Source organism: Narcine bancroftii, chromosome 13, assembly GCF_036971445.1.
Source record: "Narcine bancroftii isolate sNarBan1 chromosome 13, sNarBan1.hap1, whole genome shotgun sequence".
In the NCBI taxonomy this organism is placed as follows: domain Eukaryota; kingdom Metazoa; phylum Chordata; class Chondrichthyes; order Torpediniformes; family Narcinidae; genus Narcine; species Narcine bancroftii.
Genome location: NC_091481.1, coordinates 46,061,372 through 46,088,075, shown reverse-complemented (window position 1 = coordinate 46,088,075; position 26,704 = coordinate 46,061,372). Strand labels below are relative to the sequence as shown.

General features: G+C 48.6%; 1 long non-coding RNA gene across 1 annotated transcript; it reads left to right on the top strand.

Annotated features, from left to right (window-relative positions):
• The first annotated feature begins 386 nt into the window (after positions 1 to 386).
• Positions 387 to 21,565, top strand: LOC138748205 (uncharacterized). The gene is made up of 3 exons (XR_011347868.1): positions 387 to 1,187; positions 11,438 to 11,527; positions 20,426 to 21,565. It is a non-coding gene; the product is annotated as an uncharacterized lncRNA (long non-coding RNA).
• The last annotated feature ends 5,139 nt before the right edge of the window (positions 21,566 to 26,704 follow it).

The window sequence follows — 26,704 nt, the reverse complement described above, 5'->3', positions numbered from 1 at the left end:
TAACACCTAACACCAACCCACCAATTTTCCGTTGCAACCACTGCAACCATGCCTGCCTGTCCCTCGTCGGACTTGTCAGTCACCAATGAGCCTGCAGCAGACATGGACATACCCCTCCATAAATCTTCATCCGCGAAGCCAAGCCAAAGAACCTGCGCATGACCTCACCCTGACATACCCATGACCTCATCCCATTACCTCACCCTGATCTTCCTATGGCCTCACCCTAACCTATCCATGACCTCATCCTGACCTTCAAACCTCCCCAGGGTCTCTTGACCATCCCATGATTATCCCATGACCTCACCCTGATCTCACCCTGCTGTCACTTACTTACGTTTAACCTCATTGTGACCTCACCCTGACCTCACTGGCCTACTCTCACCCTAACCTTACCTACCCACTCTAACTTTGGTTATTTCCTTCCTCCATTCATGTGGTTCACCTATGGAAATAGGCCCTTCGGCCTCATGTCTTCCTGCCAACTAAGCTTTTCACATTGACCTGCATTTGGCCTAGATCTTCTGAACATCTTCTATCTATGCCTGTGTAAATGTCATTACAACTCTCCCTGTCTCCACCTGCCTGTGGTGCTCATTCCACCACCCTCTGTATGAGCAAGGTGCTCTCCAGGGCCCTTTCAAATCTTTCACCTTTCACCTTAAATCCATGCCTGGCCCAAAGTCCTCCCTGACCAACCATCCAAATCCCTGACCCACCATCCCATTCCCTGATCCATCATCTCTCTCCTGATCCACCAACTCTCTTTGACCCACCATCCCTCTACCTGACCCACCGTTGCTCTCCCTGACCCACTGTCACTCATCCTGACCCACTGTCGCTCATCCTGACCCACCGCCCCTCTCCCTGACTTTGATTCTCTCCCTGACCTACTGTCTCTCTCCGTGACGCACCGCCCCTCTCCCTGACCCATCACCCCTCTCCCTGACCTACTGTCTCTCTCTGTGACACACCACCCCTTTCCCTGACCCACTGAGTCCCTGCAGCAGCTCACTGTTTGAATGCAGCAGTTCACTTCAGTAGAAAATAACGTGCATGAGGACGGGGTACACAATGGCTCTGGCAAATTGCAAGCGAGTCTACAAGTCTCAGGAAGGCAAAAAGTAACTTGAGAAAGAACAGGCCCCCTTAATAATGATCAACAAGGTCCTTAACGCAGCTTCCTGGTGAGGTCCTTAATGAGGTTTTCTCAACTGTACTTATCATGGATGGAAACATAAAGCTCAGAATTAGAATTTATTGTCATGAACATGTCACAAAATTCATTGTTTTGCAGCAGCGTCACAGGTGCAAACATTTATATAAACTTCATTTCAAAATATATCATATAATGCACAAAAAAGAAAAAGACCAGGTCAGTGGTTCATTGTCCATTCAGGAATCTGATGGTGGAGGGGAAGAAGCTGTCCATGTGCTGTTGAGTGCTCATCCTCAGGCTCCTGTACCTTTTCCTCAAGGTAGTAGAATGAAGAGGGCGTGGCCTGGGTGGTGGGGGTCTTTGAGTAGAAAAGCTGCTTTCTTAAGACTCTGCCTCGTGTTGATGTCCTCGATGGAGTGGAGTCTGGTTCCTGTGTTGTTGCAGGTCCAGTTAGCAACCCTCTGGAGTTCATTCTTGTCCTGAGAGTTGTCTGGTGCCAGACAGTGATATAACCAGCCAGAATGCTCTCCACAGAACACCTAGAGAAGTTTTCGAGAGTCTTTGGTGACATACCCAATCTCCTCATAAAGGACGCTACAGGTGAGCCTTCATCTTTAAGGCCTCAGGACAGGTCTTCAGAGATGTTGACACCCAGGAATTTGAAGATCTTAACCCTCTCCACTGATGACCCCTCAATGAGGACTTGGTTGTGTTCTCCTGACTTCCTCCTGAAGTCCACAATCATCTCCTTGGTTTTGCTAACGTTGATCGTAAGGTTATTGTAATAACACTACTCAATGAGCTGATCGATCTTCCTCCTTTATGTTTCCTCATTGCTAGCCCCTTTCACATTTGCAAGTGGTCCCAGGAATTAACGGCCAATTGGCCTAAAAAGGGTCTAGTGTGAAACGAAAATCATCTCAATCCCAGTGTGAAATGATGTCATCTCACGCCTGGGATAGACAGCCTCGATCCCTCATGCAATCCCCGGTGCCTGCAGATGACGGTGTTGAAAGTTGAAATCAGGCCGTGCAATTGCATCCAAGGACAGAAATGACCCAGGTTTGTGTCTGAGTGCAGTAATGTGAAGGAAGAAAAGATCAAAATGAAGGTATAAACTTTGCCGTGGGAAAGTTGCAGTGGAGAGAGAGAGAGAGAGAGAGAGAGAGAGAGAGAGAGAGAGAGAGAGGGCGGGGGGGGGGGTGGGGAAATAAATAGCATAACAGACAATTTTTAAACAGTGTGGGAAAGTTAGAAGCACTATCGCACACAATTTATAAAGACTGTGGGGAAAAGCAATGGCGGACCTGACTTCCCAAAATGCTGTGTGGTAGAGAAACCCCTCCATGGATGCAGCCATGCATACAATCCTTTCTCTGCTGCACGACATTCTGGGAGGACAGGTCCACCATCAATTTATGCTACAATCTTTGTAAATTGTACGTGATAGCGTCAACTAGAGAAACACCCATTTACACCAACTCTCTGCCTCTATTGGTGAACAAATCCCCTATTCATACACACTTTTAAAAAATGGATTAGTCTTATCTGTGGCACTTCATCAAACGCCTTCTGAAAATCTAAGAATATGTCCGTCTGCCCACAATGTTGTGCTGACCTATGTAAACCTACTCAACAGCAGCTTAGTTTTTCCCTCACAACCATATATTTCTTACATCCATGTGCCTAAATCGGAGTCTTTGAAATGTCCCTCTTGTACTAGGCCCCCACCACCGCCCTTGGCTATGCATTTCAGGCATCTGCCACTCTTTGTGTACAAACACTACCTCTGATGTCTTCCCTAAACTCACCTCAAACAGGTAATCTGGGATTGGTTATAGTCACTCTGGGGAAAAAGGTGCTGGCTCTCCACACTATCCATGCCCCATCATCTTGCATATATCTGTACTATAACCATATAACAATTAAAGGATGGAAACAGGCCATCTCGGCCCTCTCGTCTGTACCGATTTAAGTGATCTAGCCACTACTCTCTGAGTGAAGAAGTTTCCACTCATGTTACTTCTAAACTTTTTCCCCCTAACCCTTAACTCATGAACCCTCATTCCAATCTCTCCTATGCTCAAGGGGAAGAGCCTATTCATGTCTACTCTATCTATTCCACTCATAATTTTAACTACCTCTATCAAATCCCCCCTATACCTTCTACACTCCGATGAATAAGCACCCAGTCTACCCAATCTTTCTTTGTATTCTAGATACTGCAATCTAGGCAACATTTTAGTAAATCTTCTCTGCACCCTCTCTACCTTATTGATATCCTTCCTATAATTTTTTGACCATAACTGCACAAATTTGGCTTCGACAACACTTTGAATAGTGTCAACATCACCTCCCAACTCCTATATTCTAAGCTTTAATTTATAAAGGCCAGCATACCAAAATCCTTCTTCACCACTCTATCCACATGAGATTCCACTTTCAAAGAATGGAACCATTATTCCAAGATCTCTCTGTTCCTCTGCCTTCCTCAATGCCCTCCCCTTCCCTTCATACGTCCTATTTTGATTATTCCTCCAAAAATGAATCACCTCACACTTATCTCCATTAATTTCCATCTGCCACCTTTCAGCCCACTCTTCTAAGCCGTCCAAATCCTTCTGCAGTCCCCGAAAACCATCCTCACTATCCACAACTCCCCCTATTTATTTTATAATCTGTATATTTATAAACCCAATTTACCACTCCATCATCCAAATCATTAATGTAACTGAAAAACAACAAGGGACCCAAAACCGATCCCTAAGGCACACCGCTCATCATCGGCCTCCATTCTGACAAACAGTTGTCCACCATGACTCTCTGATGTCTACCTTCAAGCTCTAGCCACCGTTGAACCCATCTGACTATCTCAACATTAATACCTAGTGCCTGAACCTTCCATGTGGAACCTTATCGAAGGCCTTACTGAAATCCATATAGACTACATTTACTGCTCTACCCTCATCAACCTTCCTAGTCACCTCCTCAAAAAAGTCTACTAGATTTGATAAACATGATCGTCCCTGCACAAACCCATGTTGGGTGTCGCTGATCAGTCCCTGCCTCTCACCCATTATCGCTCCAAATTGAAAATCACTCACACAGCATGTTCTCCAATTGAGGAAATATTTTGGTAAACCCCCTTTTCAAATCATCTCTTTCTGTCCTGTAATGAGGTGTTTAGAACTCAAAGGAATATTCCAAGGTGGTTTAACAAGAGTTTGATAGAGCTGAAACATTGCCTCATGGCTCTTCTACTCAATCCCCTGACCAATGAAAGCCAACACACCGTGCACATCCACTGCTGCATCTCCCACCATGCCTGTTCACAGCTGGATCCCCCATTGTTCCCATCCACCGCTGCATCCCCCACCATGCCCGTTCACAGCTGGATCCCCTACTATTCCCATCCACCACTGCATCCCCCCCCATGCCCATTCACAGCTGGATTCCATACTGTTCCCATCCACCACTGCATCCCCCACCATGCCCGTTCACAGCTGCATCTTCCATCATCCCCGTCTACTGCTGCATCGTCCACTGTGCCTGTCCAAATCTGCATCCCCCACTGTTCCCATCCACAGCTGCATTCTCCATCATACACGACCACAGCTATATCAGCATCCCACACCTTGCCCATCTACAGCTGCATCCCACATCGTGCCCATCCACATCTGTATGCCTCACCATCCCATTTGCATCCTCCACTATTCCTGTCCACATCTGCATCTCCCACTTTTCCTGTCTAAAGCTGTATGCCCCACTGTGCCTGACCACAGCTGCATCATCCACTATGTCCATCCAGAGCTACAAACACCACCATGCCCATGCACAACTGTATCCCTTCTGTGCCTATCTACTCTTGTATCCCTTACTATGCCCATCCACATCTGCATCTCAGTGCCTATCCACATCCGCATCCTCCAACATGCCCATCCACATCTGCATCCCAACCGTGCCCATTGACAGCTTTGTCAGCATACTCCACCATGCCTGTGCACATCTGCATCCCGCACTGTGCCTGTCCAGAGATGAATGCCCAATGTGCCCATCCACAGCTGCATTCTCTGTTGAATCTGTCCATAGCTTCATCCCCAGAACTGCCAGTCCACAGCTGTATCAAGATCACCCACTGTCCTGTGCACATCTGCATTCCCCACCATGTCCATCCACAGCTACATCCTTCATCATGCCCATCCAAATCAGCATCCTCCTTTTTGCCCATCCACATCTGCATCCCCCATCGTGCCCGTTCACAGCTGAATCCTCTATCATGCCTGTCCACATGTGTGTGCTCCACTGTACCACTGCTGCAACCCCACTGTGCCAAGCCTCAGCCACATCCTCCATCGTGCCCATTGATAGCTGCATTGTCCACCGTGCCCATCCACAGATGTATTAGCATTTCCACCGTTCTTGTCCACAGCTGTGTCAACAGCCATCACCGTGCCATCAACATCTATATCCTCCATCATGCCAATCCACATCTGCATTCTACTGTACCTGCCCACTACTGAATGCCCCACTGTTCACATCCACAGCTACATCTCCCATCATGCGTGTCGATACCTGAATCCTCCACTTTGCCCGTCCACATTTTCATCATTCAATGTCCCCATTCACACCTGAATCCTCAACCGTGCCTGTCACAGCTGCATCCTCCACAGTTCCCATCCACATCTGCATCATCTATCATGTCATCATCCTCCACCGTGCCCATCTACAACTGCATCCTCCACCATGCCCATCTACAACTGCATCCTCCACTGTGCCCATCTACAACTGCATCCCCCACCGTGCCCATCTACAGCTGCATCCTCTACCGTGCCCATCTACAACTGCATCCCCCACCATGCCCATCTACAGCTGCATCCTCTACCGTGCCCATCTACAACTGCATCCCCCACGTGCCCATCTACAGCTGCATCCTCCACTGTGCCCATCTACAACTGCATCCCCGACCATGCCCATCTACATCTGCATCCCACACCGTGCCCATCTAGAACTGCATCCTCCACTGTGCCCATCTACAACTGCATCCCCCACCGTGCCCATCTGTAGCTGCATCCCCCACCGTGCCCATCTACATCTGTATCCCCCACTGTGCACATCTACAGCTGCATCCCCCACTGTGCCCGTCCACCTTGGCATCCCCCACTGGCCCCACGTACAACTGCATACTGTACCATGCCCATCTACAGCTGCAACCTCCACCGTGCCCATCTACATCTGCATCCCCCACCATGCCCATCTACAACTGCATCCCCCACTGTGCCTATCTACATTTGCATCCCCCACTGTGCCCATCTACAGCTGCATCCTCTACCGTGCCCATCTACAACTGCATCACCCACCATGCCCATCTACAGCTAAATCCTCCACCGTGCCCATCTACAACTGCATCCTCCACATGCCCACCTACAACTGCATCCCCCACGTGCCCATCTACAACTGCATCCCCAATTGTGCCCATCTACAGCTGCATCCTCCAGCATGCCCATCTACAACTGCATCCTCCACCGTGCCCAGCTACAACTGCATCCCCCACCATGCCCATCTACAGCTGCATCCTCCACTGTGCCCATCTACAACTGCATCCCCCACCATGCCCAACTACAACTGCATCCCCCACCGTGCCCATCTACAGCTGCAACCTCCACCGTGCCCATCTACATCTGCATCCCCCACCATGCCCATCTACAACTGCATCCCCCACTGTGCCTATCTACATTTGCATCCCCCACCATGCCCATCTACAGCTGCATCCTCCACCATGCCCATCTACAACTGCAGCCCCCACCATGCCCATCTACAGCTGCATCCTACACCAAGCCCATCTACAACTGCATCCTCCACTGTGCCCATCTACAACTGCATCCCGCACCGTGCCCATCTACAGCTGCATCCTCTACCGTGCCCATCTACAACTGCATCCCCCACCATGCCCATCTACAGCTGCATCCTCCACCGTGCCCATCTACAACTGCATCCTCCACTGTGCCCATCTACAACTGCATCCCCCACGTGCCCATCTACAGCTGCATCCTCCACCATGCCCATCTACAACTGCATCCTCCACTGTGCCCATCTACAACTGCATCCCCCACCGTGCCCATCTACAGCTGCATCCTCTACCGTGCCCATCTACAACTGCATCCCCACCATGCCCATCTACAGCTGCATCCTCCACCGTGCCCATCTACAACTGCATCCCCCACGTGCCCATCTACAGCTGCATCCTCCACTGTGCCCATCTACAACTGCATCCCCGACCATGCCCATCTACATCTGCATCCCACACCGTGCCCATCTAGAACAGCATCCTCCACTGTGCCCATCTACAACTGCATCCCCCACCGTGCCCATCTGTAGCTGCATCCCCCACCGTGCCCATCTACATCTGTATCCCCCACTGTGCACATCTACAGCTGCATCCCCCACTGTGCCCGTCCACCTCGGCATCCCCCACTGGCCCCACGTACAACTGCATCCTGTACCATGCCCATCTACAGCTGAAACCTCCACCGTGCCCATCTACATCTGCATCCCCCACCATGCCCATCTACAACTGCATCCTCCACTGTGCCCATCTACAACTGCATCCCCCACGTGCTCATCTACAACTGCATCCCCAATTGTGCCCATCTACAGCTGCATCCTCCAGCATGCCCATCTACAACTGCATCCTCCACCGTGCCCAGCTACAACTGCATCCCCCACCATGCCCATCTACAGCTGCATCCTCCACTGTGCCCATCTACAACTGCATCCCCCACCATGCCCAACTACAACTGCATCCCCCACCGTGCCCATATACAGCTGCAACCTCCACCGTGCCCATCTACATCTGCATCCCCCACCATGCCCATCTACAACTGCATCCCCCACTGTGCCTATCTACATTTGCATCCCCCACCATGCCCATCTACGTCTTCATCCCCCACCGTGCCCATCTACAGCTGCATCCTCCATCGTGCCCATCTACATCTGCATCCCACACCGTGCCCATCTACAACTGCATCCCCCACCGTGCCCATCTACAGCTGCAACCTCCACCGTGCCCATCTACATCTGCATCCCCCACCATGCCCATCTACAACTGCATCCCCCACTGTGCCTATCTACATTTGCATCCCCCAACCTGCCCATCTACGTCTTCATCCCCCACCGTGCCCATCTACAGCTGCATCCTCCACCGTGCCCATCTACATCTGCATCCCACACCGTGCCCATCTACTGCTGCATCCTCCACTGTACCCATCTACAACTGCATCCCCCACAGCTGAATCCTTTATCGTGCCCATCCACATGTGTGTGCTCCACTGTACCACTGCTGCAACCCCACTGTGCCGAGCATCAGCCACATCCTCCATCGTGCCCATTGATAGCTGCATTGTCCACTGTGCCCATCCACAGATGTATTAGCATTTCCACCGTTCTTGTCCACAGCTGTGTCAGCAGCCCACACCGTGCCATCAACATCTACATCCTCCATCATGCCCATCCACATCTGCATTCTACTGTACCTGCCCACTACTGCATGCCCCACTATTCACATCCACAGCTACATCTCCCATCATGCGTGTCGATACCTGAATCCTCCACTATGCCCGTCCACATTTTCATCATTCAATGTCCCCATTCACACCTGAATCCTCAACCGTGCCTGTCACAGCTGCATCCTCCACAGTTCCCATCCACATCTGCATCATCTATCATGTCATCATCCTCCACCGTGCCCATCTACAACTGCATCCCCCACCATGCCCATCTACAGCTGCATCCTCCACCATGCCCATCTACAACTGCATCCTCTACCGTGCCCATCTACAACTGCATCCCCCACCATGCCCATCTACAGCTGCATCCTCCACCGTGCCCATCTACAACTGCATCCTCCACTGTGCCCATCTACAACTGCATCCCCCACGTGCCCATCTACAGCTGCATCCTCTACTGTGCCCATCTACAACTGCATCCCCGACCATGCCCATCTACATCTGCATCCCACACCGTGCCCATCTAGAACTGCATCCTCCACTGTGCCCATCTACAACTGCATCCCCCACCGTGCCCATCTGTAGCTGCATCCCCCACCGTGCCCATCTACATCTGTATCCCCCACTGTGCACATCTACAGCTGCATCCCCCACTGTGCCCATCCACCTCGGCATCCCCCACTGGCCCCACGTACAACTGCATCCTGTACCATGCCCATCTACAGCTGCAACCTCCACCGTGCCCATCTACATCTACATCCCCCACTATGCCCATCTACAACTGCATCCCCCACTGTGCCTATCTACATTTGCATCCCCCACTGTGCCCATCTACAACTGCATCCTCTACTGTGCCCATCTACAACTGCATCCCCCACCATGCCCATCTACAGCTGCATCCTCCACCGTGCCCATCTACAAGTGCATCCTCCACTGTGCCCATCTACAACTGCATCCCCCACGTGCCCATCTACAGCTGCATCCTCCACTGTGCCCATCTTGAACTGCATCCTCCACTGTGCCCATCTACAACTGCTTCCCCCACCATGCACATCTTTAGCTGCATCCCCCACCGTGCCCATCTACATCTGTATCCCCCACTGTGCACATCTACAGCTGCATCCCCCACTGTGCCCGTCCACCTCGGCATCCCCCACTGGCCCCACGTACAACTGCATACTGTACCATGCCCATCTACAGCTGCAACCTCCACCGTGCCCATCTACATCTGCATCCCCCACCATGCCCATCTACAACTGCATCCCCCACTGTGCCTATCTACATTTGCATCCCCCACTGTGCCCATCTACAGCTGCATCCTCTACTGTGCCCATCTACAACTGCATCCCCCACCATGCCCATCTACAGCTGCATCCTCCACCGTGCCCATCTACAACTGCATCCTCCACTGTGCCCATCTACAACTGCATCCCCAATTGTGCCCATCTACAGCTGCATCCTCCAGCATGCCCATCTACAACTGCATCCTCCACCGTGCCCAGCTACAACTGCATCCCCCACCATGCCCATCTACAGCTGCATCCTCCACTGTGCCCATCTACAACTGCATCCCCCACCATGCCCAACTACAACTGCATCCCCCACCGTGCCCATCTACAGCTGCAACCTCCACCGTGCCCATCTACATCTGCATCCCCCACCATGCCCATCTACAACTGCATCCCCCACTGTGCCTATCTACATTTGCATCCCCCACCATGCCCATCTACGTCTTCATCCCCCACCGTGCCCATCTACAGCTGCATCCTCCATCGTGCCCATCTACATCTGCATCCCACACCGTGCCCATCTACAACTGCTTCCCCCACCGTGCCCATCTACAGCTGCAACCTCCACCGTGCCCATCTACATCTGCATCCCCCACCATGCCCATCTACAACTGCATCCCCCACTGTGCCTATCTACATTTGCATCCCCCAACCTGCCCATCTACGTCTTCATCCCCCACCGTGCCCATCTACAGCTGCATCCTCCACCGTGCCCATCTACATCTGCATCCCACACCGTGCCCATCTACTGCTGCATCCTCCACTGTGCCCATCTACAACTGCATCCCCCACAGCTGAATCCTTTATCGTGCCCATCCACATGTGTGTGCTCCACTGTACCACTGCTGCAACCCCACTGTGCCGAGCCTCAGCCACATCCTCCATCGTGCATTGATAGCTACATTGTCCACTGTGCCCATCCACAGATGTATTAGCATTTCCACCGTTCTTGTCCACTGCTGTGTCAGCAGCCCACACCGTGCCATCAACATCTACATCCTCCATCATGCCCATCCACATCTGCGTTCTACTGTACCTGCCCACTACTGCATGCCCCACTGTTCACATCCACAGCTACATCTCCCATCATGCGTGTCGATACCTGAATCCTCCACTATGCCCGTCCACATTTTCATCATTCAATGTCCCCATTCACACCTGAATCCTCAACCGTGCCTGTCACAGCTGCATCCTCCACAGTTCCTATCCACATCTGCATCATCTATCATGTCATCATCCTCCACCGTGCCCATCTACATCTGCATCCTCTACTGTGCCCATCTACAACTGCATCCTCCACCGTGCCCATCTACAACTGTATCTTTCACCATGCCCATCCACATCTGTGTCAGCAACTCCCACCGTGCCCATCCACTTCTGCATCCCCCACTGTGCCTGACGTTCAGTGATAATATTTGAGGTTGCAGAATTTAACTTCACTCTATTGTGTTATTTGTGGGTAACTGTTGCCTGTTGTTTCTCCTTAGCATATATCCAGTCGGAAGCACAGGGACAAAGTTGCTGGAAAGATTCCAAAACCAAAGGTCTCCAAGCATCTTCTCAATGTTCCTGCCCAGGTGAGTCTCAGCTACCCAATCAATAGACGAGGAACAGAGAATACAGGCTGTCTGTTTCTATTCCATCTTTTATTGTATTTGTTTGAAACATACAAAATTGCCTCTGTAAAATAGAAGTGTCCTTGATAGTCTGCCCAGCGCGAGTGACTCGAAGGGCCAGGCACTGTTCTGTGTAGCTCTCTGATCAATAAAAGGTAAAGATATCTGATGGAAGACCCAGACATTGGAGCAGATTCATCCATTCAGTTCATCAAGTCCATACTACCATTCCATCATGGCTAATTTACTATCCTTTTTTAATATTTTAGTTACTACATATTAATACAGACATAATGTGGTTAACCCCCCCACAACCACCCCACTAATACCCTCCTTCCTCCCTTCCCCATCTACAAAGAAATAAAAAGGAGATCATCATCTAGTTCAATCACATGAAAACTTTTTGGCTGCAGGAGCGATGGCACCTATCGGAGCGAAGTGAGAGATTAAATTCTAACACCAATAGTTTTCAAATAAGGGCTCCAAAGTTTAGTAAAGAAAAATTATTTGTCTCTTAAATTATATGTAATCTTTTCTAAAGGAATATAGGATTTCATTTCATTATGCCATCTTTTCATACCTAAAACCAAATCAGATTTCCATGTAATAGCTAAACACTTTATAGAAACAGCCAGAGACAAACGCAAAAATTCAATTTGGTACATGGTCAATCTCAATCTTAAAGCTATCGAATTAATATCGACTCATAAAAAGAACACTGGATCAAAAGGTAAATTTACTTTTAATATCTGTTCCAAAAACAATTTAATTTGCAACCAAAAACTTTTAACCTTAGGGCAGGTCCACATTGAATGAAAAAAAGTACCTACTTTTGGGTCACATCTAAAACATAAATCTGAAGAACTAAGTTGAAAATTTTTCAATTTATATGGAGTCAAATACATTTGATGTAAAAAAAAATATTGCATTATGTTACTATTCTTTTCAACCCCATTCTTCTGACTTCTGTAACCCTTGATTTCCTTCCTAATCCAGAACCAATCACCCTTCAAATGTTCATTATGTTTGGGACCTGAAGTTTGTCTACAGATTGCAGGCTGAAGGACCTGCATTTGCTACAATGTTCCAAGTTCTAGATGTTAAGCTCAGTGGCTTATCACTCCCAGGCTAATCCCTCAAGACACCATATTTTGCACTCTCCACTTTTCTGGCACCTCACCTATACTTAATGATGAATCGCAATTCCCAGCTAGGCTAACTGCAAGTTCTTCTCTAACTTCCCACTGTGTCCTTGGATACATGTATCTGATCAGGCCCAGGAGATTTGTCTACTTTTATACACATCACCCCCTCCTCAACTGTAATACTTACCACAGTCCCAACCATCCCCGTCCTGATGTCCTCGCTGACTCCATCCCCATTTCCTACCAAAACTTTGGACTTCACCAGGCTGACACCTCTGCTGCTGGACCCCACAGTCCCTCCCACCACTCACCAACCCCCTCTTCTGGAACTACTCTGTACCCTTCCCTATTCCCCCATACCTCTCCCTACTCACCCCATCTACTCCTCCTTTCTCCCCACCAGCCCACTCCACTGACCCTATCACCTCTCCCCCATCTTGCCCACTGACTCTCCCAATACTCTATTTCCCCATCTGTCACACCTCTCCCCCAAAGCCACTATCCCCATCTGAACCCTCACCCTCCTCCCCTGCTTTGGCCCTCTCCACCCTATTGCCCCTCCCCACTCTATCCCTGCCAGGCCTTTACCATCTCCTACCTTCCCTGATATGAACATTCAGCAGAGGCCTCAGCTCTGTTCCCACTTTGCCCACACACGCTACAATGCTGAACTCTTCTTCACTCATCTCTTTGTCCATGCCTACTCCTTCAACCAGAGTTCTTCAGCCCCCACTGAAGACTCATTCTCCCACCTTCTGCCTTCTGCCCACTCTGGACATTTTTATTTCCAACTTCTGCTGCCAAAATGTCAACCATCTCCACTTCACCACCCTTCACCTATTCCAATCTCACCACCCTTAGTTCGCTCAGCTCCCCACTGTCTCTGCCCCAGTCCTAATCTACAGAGAAGGGTAGTTCTGTTGTGGTGTGCTCCACTGACCTCTACCTTACCAAGGCCAGACGACAGCTCTCCGACACCTCCTCCCTTGAATAGGATCCCACGAAGAAACATCAAGCCACTGTCTCACCTAGCATTTAATAATTTTCCAGCATTCAGTGGAGTCTGGCATGGTTCCAGCGGACTGGAATATCACTCGCTGTTTAATAAAGGTGGGAGGCAGCAGCAGAAGAGAAATTATAGACCTATCAGCCCGACGTCAGTGATTGGGAAGCTGTTGGAACTCAACGATGAAGTTACGGAATTCCTGGAGGTGCAATGCAAGATAGGCCCAAGTCAGCACGGTTTTCTTAAAGGAAAATCATGCCTGACAAACCTATTGCATTTTATTCAGATCAACAGGAAAGATGCGGCGGATGTTGTGTATTTGGACTTCAACAAGGTGCCACACATAAGGCTGCTAACCAGATGGATTAATAGGAAGGATTCTAACATGGGTAGAACACTGCCTAGTCAGCAGGAAGCAGAGTAGGAATAAAGGGGTCCTATTGTGGTTGGCTACTGGTTACCAGTCGTGTTCTTCAGGGGTCGGCATTGGGGCCGCTGCTTTTTATATTGTGTATGAATGATTTAGATTATGGAATAGATGGTGTGGGGGCTAAATTTGCAGATGAAACCATAATAGATGGTAGGGGAGGTGGTGCTGAGGATACGGAAAGGCTGCACGGAGACTTGGATAGATTAGGAGAATGAGGCAGATGAAATACAATGTTGGAAAGTTTACGGTCATGCACTTTGGCCGAAAAAACATCCGGGCAGACGATTATTGAGATGGGGAGAAAATTCACAATTCCGAGTAGTTAACCTCGAGGTTGAGTCACTGGTGAAGAAAGTGAATGCCACATCAGTGTTCATTTCCAGAGAATAAACATATAAGAGCAGGGATGTCACATTGAGACTTTGTAAAGCATGGTGAGACCTCAGTTTGGAGAAAAGTGTACAATTATGGGCACCCTGTACAAAAACAAAGGCGAGAAATCAGACTGCTCAAACTACAGGGGAATCACGTTGCTCTCCATTGCAGGCAAAATCTTCGCTAGGATTCTACTAAATAGAATAATACCTAGTGTCGCTGAGAATATTCTCCCAGAATCACAGTGCGGCTTTCGCGCTAACAGAGGAACCACTGACATGGTCTTTGCCCTCAGACAGCTCCAAGAAAAGTGTAGAGAACAAAACAAAGGATTCTACATCACCTTTGTTGACCTCACCAAAGCCTTCGACACCGTGAGCAGGAAAGGGCTTTGGCAAATACTAGAGCGCATCGGATGTCCCCCAAAGTTCCTCAACATGATTATCCAACTGCACGAAAACCAACAAGGTCGGGTCAGATACAGCAATGAGCTCTCTGAACCCTTCTCCATTAACAATGGCGTGAAGCAAGGCTGTGTTCTCGCACCAACCCTCTTTTCAATCTTCTTCAGCATGATGCTGAACCAAGCCATGAAAGACCCCAACAATGAAGACGCTGTTTACATCCGGTACCGCACGGATGGCAGTCTCTTCAATCTGAGGCGCCTGCAAGCTCACACCAAGACACAAGAGAAACTTGTCCGTGAACTACTCTTTGCAGATGATGCCGCTTTAGTTGCCCATTCAGAGCCAGCTCTTCAGCGCTTGACGTCCTGCTTTGCGGAAACTGCCAAAATGTTTGGCCTGGAAGTCAGCCTGAAGAAAACTGAGGTCCTCCATCAGCCAGCTCCCCACCATGACTACCAGCCCCCCCACATCTCCATCGGGCACACAAAACTCAAAACGGTCAACCAGTTTACCTATCTCGGCTGCACCATTTCATCAGATGCAAGGATCGACAATGAGATAGACAACAGACTCGCCAAGGCAAATAGCGCCTTTGGAAGACTACACAAAAGAGTCTGGAAAAACAACCAACTGAAAAACCTCACAAAGATAAGCGTATACAGAGCCGTTGTCATACCCACACTCCTGTTCGGCTCCGAATCATGGGTCCTCTACCGGCACCACCTACGGCTCCTAGAACGCTTCCACCAGCGTTGTCTCCGCTCCATCCTCAACATCCATTGGAGCGCTCACACCCCTAACGTCGAGGTACTCGAGATGGCAGAGGTCGACAGCATCGAGTCCACGCTGCTGAAGATCCAGCTGCGCTGGATGGGTCACGTCTCCAGAATGGAGGACCATCGCCTTCCCAAGATCGTATTATATGGCGAGCTCTCCACTGGCCACCGTGACAGAGGTGCACCAAAGAAAAGGTACAAGGACTGCCTAAAGAAATCTCTTGGTGCCTGCCACATTGACCACCGCCAGTGGGCTGATAACGCCTCAAACCGTGCATCTTGGCGCCTCACAGTTTGGCGGGCAGCAGCCTCCTTTGAAGAAGACCGCAGAGCCCATCTCACTGACAAAAGGCAAAGGAGGAAAAACCCAACACCCAACCCCAACCAACCAATTTTCCCTTGCAACCGCTGCAATCGTGTCTGCCTGTCCCGCATCGGACTGGTCAGCCACAAACGAGCCTGCAGCTGACGTGGACTTTTTACCCCCTCCATAAATCTTCGTCCGCGAAGCCAAGCCAAAGATTTGAGAAACAAAAGTGCTGGTGTTGGAGATTTACGAGAATGATACCAGGAATGAAAGGGTTAGCATATGAGGAACAATTGTCAGCTCTTGCACTGAACTCGTTGGAGTACAGAGGGAAGGGGTGGGGGGCTTCATGGAGGCATTTTGTATGTTGAAAGACCTGGACAGAGTTGTAGAGATGTGGAATAATATCTTTAGTCAGAAGGTCATGAGTCTGTGGAACATGTTGCCTCAGGCGGCTGTGGAAGTGAGGTCATTGGGAGTATTTAAGGTAGAGATCGACGGGTATTTGTTTAGTCTGACCAGCAAGAGTTATGGGGAGAAAGCTGGGGAGTGGAGTTAAGTGGCTGGATGGATCAGATGTTGGAGCAGATTTGACGGGCCTACTTCTGCTCTTATATCCTGTAATCTCTATCCTCTCCACTTGGCCATCTCCCTCCAACAGCCTCCACCCTCCTTGTTTCCCAACCCCTCACCCAAGATCCGCAAACCCAATGATCCTGGCAGGATCATTGTTTTTGCATGCTTCTGAGCAACTGAACTGGTTACCTCAACTCTATTTTGTCCCCCCGGTCCAGTACATGCCCTCCATCATTTCAACCACTTCCAGCTTCCTAGACTTGACTGCTGCCTTTTCACTGTGGACATCCAATCTCCATCCCCCATACTGAAGGCCTCAAGACCCTTCATTGTTTTCTCAATTACAGGCTCAACCAGTCTCCCTCCCTCCCTCCTGGCAGAACTTGACCTCACCCTCAATAACTTCTCTTGACTCATCCTACCTTCTCCATGTCAGAGGGGTGGCCCTGGGCACCCACATGAGATTCTGCTCTGCCTGTCTTTTTGTTGACTATGTTTCAATCCATACTGCAAGCCTACACAGTAAAAGCCCCTCAACTCTCCCTCCACATTAACAGTTCCATTAGTGCTGCCTCATATGCCCACAATGAGCTCGTCAGCTTTATCCACTTGACTGCTAACTTTCACCCTGACTTCAAAATCACTTGGCCATCTCTGGCAACACTCATCCCTTTTGCAATGTCTTCTAACACCCCCCCACCCCCCACCTCCTCCCCACCATCTTCTTTGGACACCTGTCTACATTTTGCTCACACCTTAATGAAGGGCTCAATCCTGAAATGTTGGTTCTGTATCTTTATCCTGGTGACATAAAGGCCACGGTTTGACCTGCTGAGTTTCTCCAGCATTGTATTTTTACTTCTCTTCAATTTTACTTGTCAAGCATATTTCATGGCCATTTTTTGACCTTCCCAGCACAGAAAGAGGCACTCAATCAATCTAGTCCCATTTGTCTGTTCAGCCAGCATCCTTGTTATCCATGCACCTGTCTAAATACCTTTCATATGTTGCAATTGTCCTCACCTCTGCCACTTCCTCTTGCAGCTTGTTCCACTCTCTGTGAAGACGATGTCCCTTTTAAATCTTTCCCCTCACACCTTATGACACAGAGGAGATGATTTGGCTGATACCCCAGTTCTCAGAGCAATCCTACCACTGATTCTTGGATTACCGGTTGTACTGTGGTAATTTACCTGAATTATTAACTGATCCACCATTCTGGAATGTAGAAGGAAGCAACAGTATCTTGGAAAACCCATGTGGCTCAAGGACTCTCATCCATATCCCATTTGGTGTGTTCCTTAATATAACGTCATTGTTAATGTGAGTCCATTGTCATATATAGAGAACAATGTCCAAATTCAAGGCTAGTCTGCTTCTACTAACTTGAAAGTTACTTGTGAATCTGCTTCCCAACCTACAATTCATCACAAGAATGTCTATGTAAAATCATTCTCATATGCTCCTTGGACTGAATGTCCATGGTATTACAGGGAATCTATTGAACTGGATAGAAAAGTGGCTGATAGGCAGGAAGCAAAGGGTTGAAATTAAAGGTTCCCATTCTGGATGGCCGTCTGTAACTAGTGGTGTTCTGCAGGGGTCAGTATTGGGGCCGCTGCTGTTTACAATTTATATTAATGATTTGGATTGTGGTATGAATGTTTTGTGGCCAAATTTGCGGATGACACCAAGATAGGTGACGGAGCAGGAAGTGTAGTAGAAACCGTAAAGTTGCAGAAGGATATAGACAGATCAGGAGACTGGGCAGAATTATGGCAGATCAAATTCAACATAGAGAAATGTACAGTTGTACACTTCGGCAGTGGCAATAAACAGGCAGAATACTATTTGGATGGGGTGAATATTCAGACCTCAGATGCACAAAGGGACCTGGGTGTCCTCGTGCAGGAAATCCTAAAAGTTAATGACCAGGTGAAATTGGTAATGAAGAAAGTGAATGCTATGTTGGCATTCATTTCAGGAGGAATAGTGTAGAAGAGTAAAGAGGCTTTGATGAGACTCTATGGGGCATTGGTGAGACCTCATTTAGAGTACTGTGTGCAGTTTTGGGCTTCCTATCTTAGAAAGGATGTGATGTTGTTGGAGAGGGTGCAGAGGAGATTTACTAGGATGATTCCCGGAATGCAGGGGCTAATGTACGAGGGACGTTTGGCAACTCTTGGGTTGTATTCATTGGAGTATAGGAGAATGGGAGGAGATCTCATAGAGGCATTTCGTATTTTGAAATGTTTAGATAAGTTGGGTGTGGGTGTGATGTTTCCCTTGGTGGGTGAATCGAGGACAAGGGGTCATAGACTGAAAATTAGAGATTATCCATATAAAACAGAGATTAGGAAGAAGTTCTGTAGCCAGAGGCTCGTGAATATATGGAAGTCACTACTACATACTCCAGTGGAAGCCAGATCACTGGGAGTATTTAAACAAGAAATAGACCAGTATCTCATTAATGAGGGCATCGCGGGATATGGGGGAAAGGCCGGACATTGGAACTAGTGTAGAGTAGCTTAGTATAGATTTACGGAACAGACTCAATGGGCCTAGTGGCCTGATTCTGTCCTTTGTCTTGAGATCTTCTGATTATGCAACAAATTACTGTGGCAGTATTTCCTCTTCAAGCTCACAACTGCCAAAACTCTTTCTGATGCTGAATTTCAACATTAATTTCTCCTCCAGCAACTGGGAAAGAGGAAAACATCTTCTGCCTTTCTCCCAGTTTTAACATTTCCTGTCGTCCCTTTTCAATTTGGGCCTATTTTCCAATGGCAAGGTTATCACCAGCCTCCCATGGTACATCACACACAATGTGTCACTTCCTTCTCACCCAAGATTATTAAACACAAGCTTTCTTTAAATCCCTTAGTTGTACGATATGCAGAGTGGTTCACAGCAATTACAGCGCCAGTGACCCAGGTTGGAATCCAGCGCTGTCCAGGAGGAGCTTGTATGTTCTCCCCATGTCTGTGTGCGTTTTCCTCGTGTGCTCAGATTTCCACCCACGTTTCAAAAAAATGTGCAGGGTTGGTAGTTTAATTGGTGTATGTGGACAACACAGCCTTGTTAGATGGAAGGGTCCATTACCATGCTGCAAGAAGATAAAACCTGCCCTTTGGTGTCATGGCTTTATTTTGGGGTAATCAATCTTCTTAATTCTGTTTAAATTTAGACATACAGTACAGTAACAAGTTCTTTCGGTCCATGGATCTGTGCCGCCCAATTATAAACAATGAATGGTGGGAAGGAATGAGAGCACTCGGAGGAAACTCTCAGAGACACAAGGAGAATGTACAAATTCCTTACAGATAGAGTATGATTCGAATCCCCAACCCATTCGCTGTAACCACTATGCTAACCCTGTCTGTACCGACAGAAGGAAGAAGCATTTTTTTCCTGCATCTCCTCAATCTCAGTGCGATTGCTGATGGACCTATTTATAGCCACATGTTTTTTTTTGGTTTCTTTTGGTGCACCGTTCCCAGAGGCACTGCAATACTGGGTCGATGCATGGAGTGGACGGATTAAGAATAGGTCACGAATAAGATTGACACAAGTAGAGAGGATTACTGAATTTTGGGGGTGGGGAAGGAGGGTCTTGAAACAAATGAAATTCCACCAGGTTTCAAGCCAGTAAATCACTTTTGTGTTTCCTCCAAGGCTGCATGTCATTTGCGAGACGTGCAAGGCAGGATAGGATGCAGCTGTCTTGGTGAGGATGAACCTAATTCAGGCAGGGTCTGCAAATGGGTGGGAGATTTTATAGTTGAACATGAGTAATGACTGCGAGATTCCATTTGATGTTTTGTCTTCTTCCACTAGATGTTGCTGCCAGTCCAGAGGGAGTTCCTGGTGGAGACCAGGGTGCAGCCTGATCCCATCAATGGCACCCTGCCATTCATTTCCCGCCCACTGACTCCATGCCCTGCTGCAGCTCCTTCTATTTTCCAGGTGCCGCCATTGGTTCACTGGTTACAACAGTCTCCTCCAGGACCGGTGCGGATATCTAACGGATCTCTGCTCTTCACCCCCTATTAGTCCAGCTGGACAGACAGGTTGCAGCAGCAATGGGAGAGCAGAATTCCATCTCTCTATTTCCCAAGATTATAGAGACAAAAGTGGAATACCAAGTCTTCAATGAAAAGATGACAGAGCCCAAACCTACTGGAGACAATCTCTTTCATCTCAGTCTGGCTCTGATCATCTGCAATATGTTGGGACTCCCTTTCACCTCAATTGGATTTCTGGGGCAGTTCAACCACATGGGCTATCCCATCCATCTTCTCTCAGCTGGCTGAAGTTGGACCTGCTTCATGACTTACCCATTGCGGGTAATTCAACCTTCCTCTGTAAATTGGACGATGTAATTCCCAGCCCAGATTCCAGGAGGGCAAGGTAAATGCTCATTGCTGATCAGACACCTCACTGCACCAGCTATGTCAAAACCAGGTCTGCCTGAGCAAGTGAGAGGTTTCCGGCCAATGACTTACTCTCTAAAATTGTTTCACCACTCACAAGACATGTCTATCTGGAGGGTTGCATCTTCAATAACATTTAAGAAACTTGAGACCATTCACTGCCACACTCACCCAGTGAACAACCTTGAACATTTCTTCTTCATTGTTGACCCATGACTGTGGAGTGCACCATGTCAAGCCGAACTTGGCATCATTTCCCAAACCAAGAAGCTCTCCTGGACAAATGGACAAAGGCATCAGCTGTTGGCAATAAATTGTTTAAAGTTCTCCAGCTGATCTGAAAGGACATTGTGTGGCATCTGTGGCAATCACTACCAGTAGAAGCACAATTGAGTAGATTGCAGGGGAGCTCCAAACCTTTGAGGGAGCTCAATTAAGGTAGAGTAGTCTAGAGTGGCAACGGAGCGTTCTTCTTGTGAGATGTGTGTATTCCATCTCCCTGACAGCGACATCTGCATGAGGTACGTCGAATTACAGCTCCTGTTAGGGAAGAGGAGCTCCTGTTGATGACCTTCAGCTCGTTCAGGAGAACAAGTGATTACAGATAAGAGATACAGGGAGGCAGTCAGCTGGGTGATTGTCAGGAGAGGGAGAACAAAGACAAGCAGCAGGTGAAGCAGGGTACCCTCGAGGCCATTCCCCTCTGTAATCACTCTGGATACTGTTGGGAGGACAACCTACCAGGGCAAAGCCGCAGTGACTGGGTCTCCGGCACTGAGCCAGTGGGGAAGTAAGGAGAAAAGGAGAGTGGTAGAGGATTTAATAGAGCATCAGACAGGAGATTCTGTGGACCAGGAAAGGGACACCCAGATGGCTTGTTACCTCCCAGGGGCCAGCATCAGAGACATCTCGATAGGGTTCCCAACATTGTAAAAAGAAAGGGTGGGCAGCCAGACATTGTGGCACCTGGTGGTACCAACAATAAAGGGAGGAAAAGGGAAGAAGTCATGAAGAGAGAACATAGGGAACAAAGTACAAAACTGAAAGGCAGGACCCTGAGGGTAGTAATCTCAGGACTGATCCCTGTGCCTTGGGCCAGTATAGGTAAGACTAGGACAATACGGCAAATGAATAATTGGTGTAGGTGGAAGGGTTTCAGGTTCATAGATAATGGAATCTCTTCTGGGGAAAGGAATGAGCTGCACAAAATGTTTTTTAAAAACTAACGTCCGCTGACACCGTGATTGGAGTAAAATCATAAAGGTGGGGAAAACGTGTGTAAGCCCATACCTTTGTGATGTATCTTTAACTTTGCTGTATGAAGTACACTGTTTGACATGCTGAGTTGCCCCAGTATTGCGTTTTTACTATGACCTGTACAAAAAGGGCAGGTTACACGATCTGGAGGGGGACAATATCTTGGCGCACAGATTTGTCAGCACTGTTTAGAAGAATTCAACCTAATTTAGCAAGGGAGATGGAACCAGAATGAGCGGGCAGTGAATAGGGCAGATTCTGTGTCGTGTGATTGAGGAAGGATAGAGGGTTGATAGGGCAACATTTCAGGCATAAGAATTTAAGTAACATGGGACAAAATGGTGATGAAATTTTATTTAAATAAATATACATTTAAATGCATGCAATATAACCAATAATGATCTTGCAGCCCAACTGGAAATGTGCAGGTCAGGCGTTGTGGGCATCACCGAGCTGTGGCTGAAAGAAAATCACAGCTGGGATCTGAACACCCAACATGGTGTGTTGACAGCGCAGGCAGGGAGGAAGGGCAGGTGCTCTTGGAGAGAGGAAACATAGCATTGGAATATGTAGAATCCACGTGGGTCGAATTAAGAAAGTGAAAGTGTAAAAATCCCCGAATGCTTATACTGTGGCCTCAGAACGGTTGCTGGGTGGTGGTGTCCAAAGCACAGTGGGAGATGGAAAAGTCTTGCTGCGCCATTCATGGAGAATTTCAACACACAGGTTGACTGGAATCATTAGGTTGGTGCTAGATCCTGAGAGATTTATAGAATGCCTGTGAGACAGCCTTTTGGAACAGCATGTGGCTGAGTCGGCCGGGGAATTGGGTTCTGTATAAGGGACCCTTAGGAGGCAGTGATAGAATTCACCCTGCATTTTGAGAGGGAAAAAGTAAAACGAGGTGTCTGTATTGTGGTGGGATAAAAGGGATTGAAGAGGTTTGAGAGAGGTTGATGGGAAATGAACACAGTAGAGATAATGATAGAACAGCAGTGGCTGGAGTTTCTGAGATCAACTCAGAAGTGTGATGGTGAGAAGAGGTTTGAAGGGTTCAAGAAGTAAGAAGTCCTGGGTACATATTAATAGAAAACTGATCTTTATTTACATGACAAGACATATGTTGTGTTCAGAATAGATTCAACATTCAAAGAGAATCAAGAGTGGACACATGTTAGTATTCAACTAGTCTTTACACATAGGGGAATTCACAAAAGAGCACATACACCTGTGCACAAGCACACGTGCGTGCGTGTGGACCCGCAGACACACACAGATATACATGCACGTGTGCACACACACACACACACACACACAAAAACACAGACGCACATGCACACACACACACGTGCGCGTGAACCCCCACACACATACACACGCCACAGATGCACTTGCACACACACACACACACACATGGGCTCAGACACAGCCACGTGCGCGTGGACCCACACAAAGAGTGTGCATGCGCAGACCCACACAAACAGACCCACACAAACAGACCCACACAAACACACAGCTGTGCGCACCCATGCACATGCACACACACACACACACACACACACACACACACACACACACGTGTGCACGGACCCACACTCACCTACACAAACACACAAGCATGCATGCACACACACACACACACACGTGCACATGGACCCACACGCACGCCCGTGCATGCGGTCCCACAAGCACACACATGCGCATGCACACACACACTCACACAAGCATGTGCGCGTGGATCCACACACAAATACGCATGCACGTAGACCCACAAACACACACACACACAGACACACATACACAAATGTGCACACGCGCACACACATGTGCATGTGGACCCACACACAGAGACACATGCACCCACACATGCACTCACACACACACACACACACACATGCACACACACACACACACACACACACACACACACACACACACACACACACACACACACACACACACGTGCGGACACATAGACACACTCACATGAGCGCACGCACACACACACTCACATGAGCATTTGCACATGGATCCACACACTAACTCATATGCATGTGGGAGCACACACACACATAAGCACGTGGACCCACACATACACACACACAAACAGGCATGACACACACACAGACACACACCACAGATACATTCGCACACACACATGTGCACAGACACACCCACGTGCGTGTGGACACACACATGCAAGCACATGGACCCACACTCATACTCACACACACACATACACACACACACAGACACACATGCACACACGCACACGTGGACTCACACACACACACACACACACAGACACACATGCACACACGCACATGTGGACTCACACACACACACACAAACACACATCCACACAGACACACACACATGTGCATGGTTCTACACACACGTGCGCATACATGCGGACTCACAGACACATGCACGCACACATGCGCACACACACACGTGAGCGTGGACCCACATACACACACAAATACGTGCACGTACGTGTGGACCCACACACAAACACGCATGTGCATGGACCCAGACACTATTCACACGAGTGCGTCTGTGCAGACCAACACACAAACACGCACGCACGTGGAGCCACACACACACACACACACACACACACACGCACAAACATATACGTAGTTCCACGTACACACACACACACACACACACACACACACACACACACACACACACACACACACAAACACACACACACACACACACACACGCATGTGAATGTGGACCCACACACACACATACGTGCATGTGTGTGCATACCCACACACAAACACACATGTACATGGACCCAGACACTATTCTCACGAGTCCATGTGCGCAGACCAATAAACAAACACACATGTACATGGACCCAGACACTATTCTCACGAGTCCATGTGCGCAGACCAATAAACAAACACGCACGTGTGTGGACCCACACACACACACACACACACACCTGTGCACACCCATACACACACATGTGCATGTCCATACACACATGCACGCCCACGGACCCACATACACACACACACACACACACACACACACACACACACACATACATGTCCATACCTACATGTGCAGACACACACATTTCCACCCACCAAGAAAACACAAATAACCTGCACATCGGGTTCAAGTAAATAATAGCTAAATAATCTCAACTCCCGAAAGTGAAATGAGGGTTAAACCTAGAGTGCCCTCAAACCACAGGCAAAGAGGGGGCGTGACAAGATGGCATAGAGTCTAGACGTGTAATCTCAGGAGGCAGGAGTCAGGGAGTTGGGTGACTGAGGAAAGGAGGGAGAGTGCCTGTGCAGAGTATCCCTGTGGAAGTGCCACTCAGCAACATGTATTCTGCATTGGATACTGCTGGGGGGAATAGCCTATCGGGGACGAGTCGTGGGGGTCAGGTCTCTGGCACAGGGGCTACCCCTGAAGTTCAGAAAGGAAGGAGGGATAAGAACAGGATACTTGTAGTTGGGGACTCATTAGTCAGAGGGACAGATAGAAGGTTTGTGGGATGAGATCGTGGATCCAGGTTGGTCTGTTGCCTCCCTGGTGTCAGGGTCAGGAATATCTCTGATCGAGTTCATAGCATTCACCAAGGGGAAGGAGAACAGCCAGAAGTTGTGGTCCATGTGGGGACCAATTACTTAGTTAGAAGTGGGGATGAGGTCCTGAAACAGGATTATGTGGAATTAGGTAGGAAGTTAAAAAACAGGACCTCCAAGGTAGTAATCTCTGGATTGCTGCCGGTGCCACGCGCTAGTGAGGATAGAAATAGGAGGATGTGGAGGATGAATGCATGGCTAAAGAGATGGTGCAGGGGACAAGGGATAAGATTTCTGGATCATTGGGATCTCTTCTGGGGAAGGTCGGACGTGTACAAAAGGGACAGACTCCACTTGAACTGAAGGGGGACCAATGTGCTGGCAAGCAGATTTGCTAGAGCTGTGGGGGAAGGTTTAAACTAGTTTGGCAGGGGGGTGGGGAACAGAGTGTGAGTGCAGTGTCAAGGGAGCATGGCCAACTAGATAGGAATAGTAATGATAACAGAGGTTGGATGGAGATTAGGGTAAAAGGTAGAAAAGAGAATATATGTGAGGGTCATTCTCTGAAATGCATATATTTTAATGCTAGAAACATAGTGAACAAGGTAGATGAGCTTAGAGCATGGGCAGATACTTGGGGTCATGATATTATGGCAATTAGTGAGACCTGGCTACAGGAGGGGCAGGACTGGAAACCGTGAGGTGGCAGGATGGTCTGGAGGGATCGTCCAGTGAGGCTGTTTGGATGGAATTGAGGGGTGAAGGAGGCATGAGGGTGCTAATAGGGGTGTATTACAGATCACCAAATGGACCAAGAAAATGGACCAAGAAAATTAGAGGAACAAATTTGTAGGGAGATAATGTATATG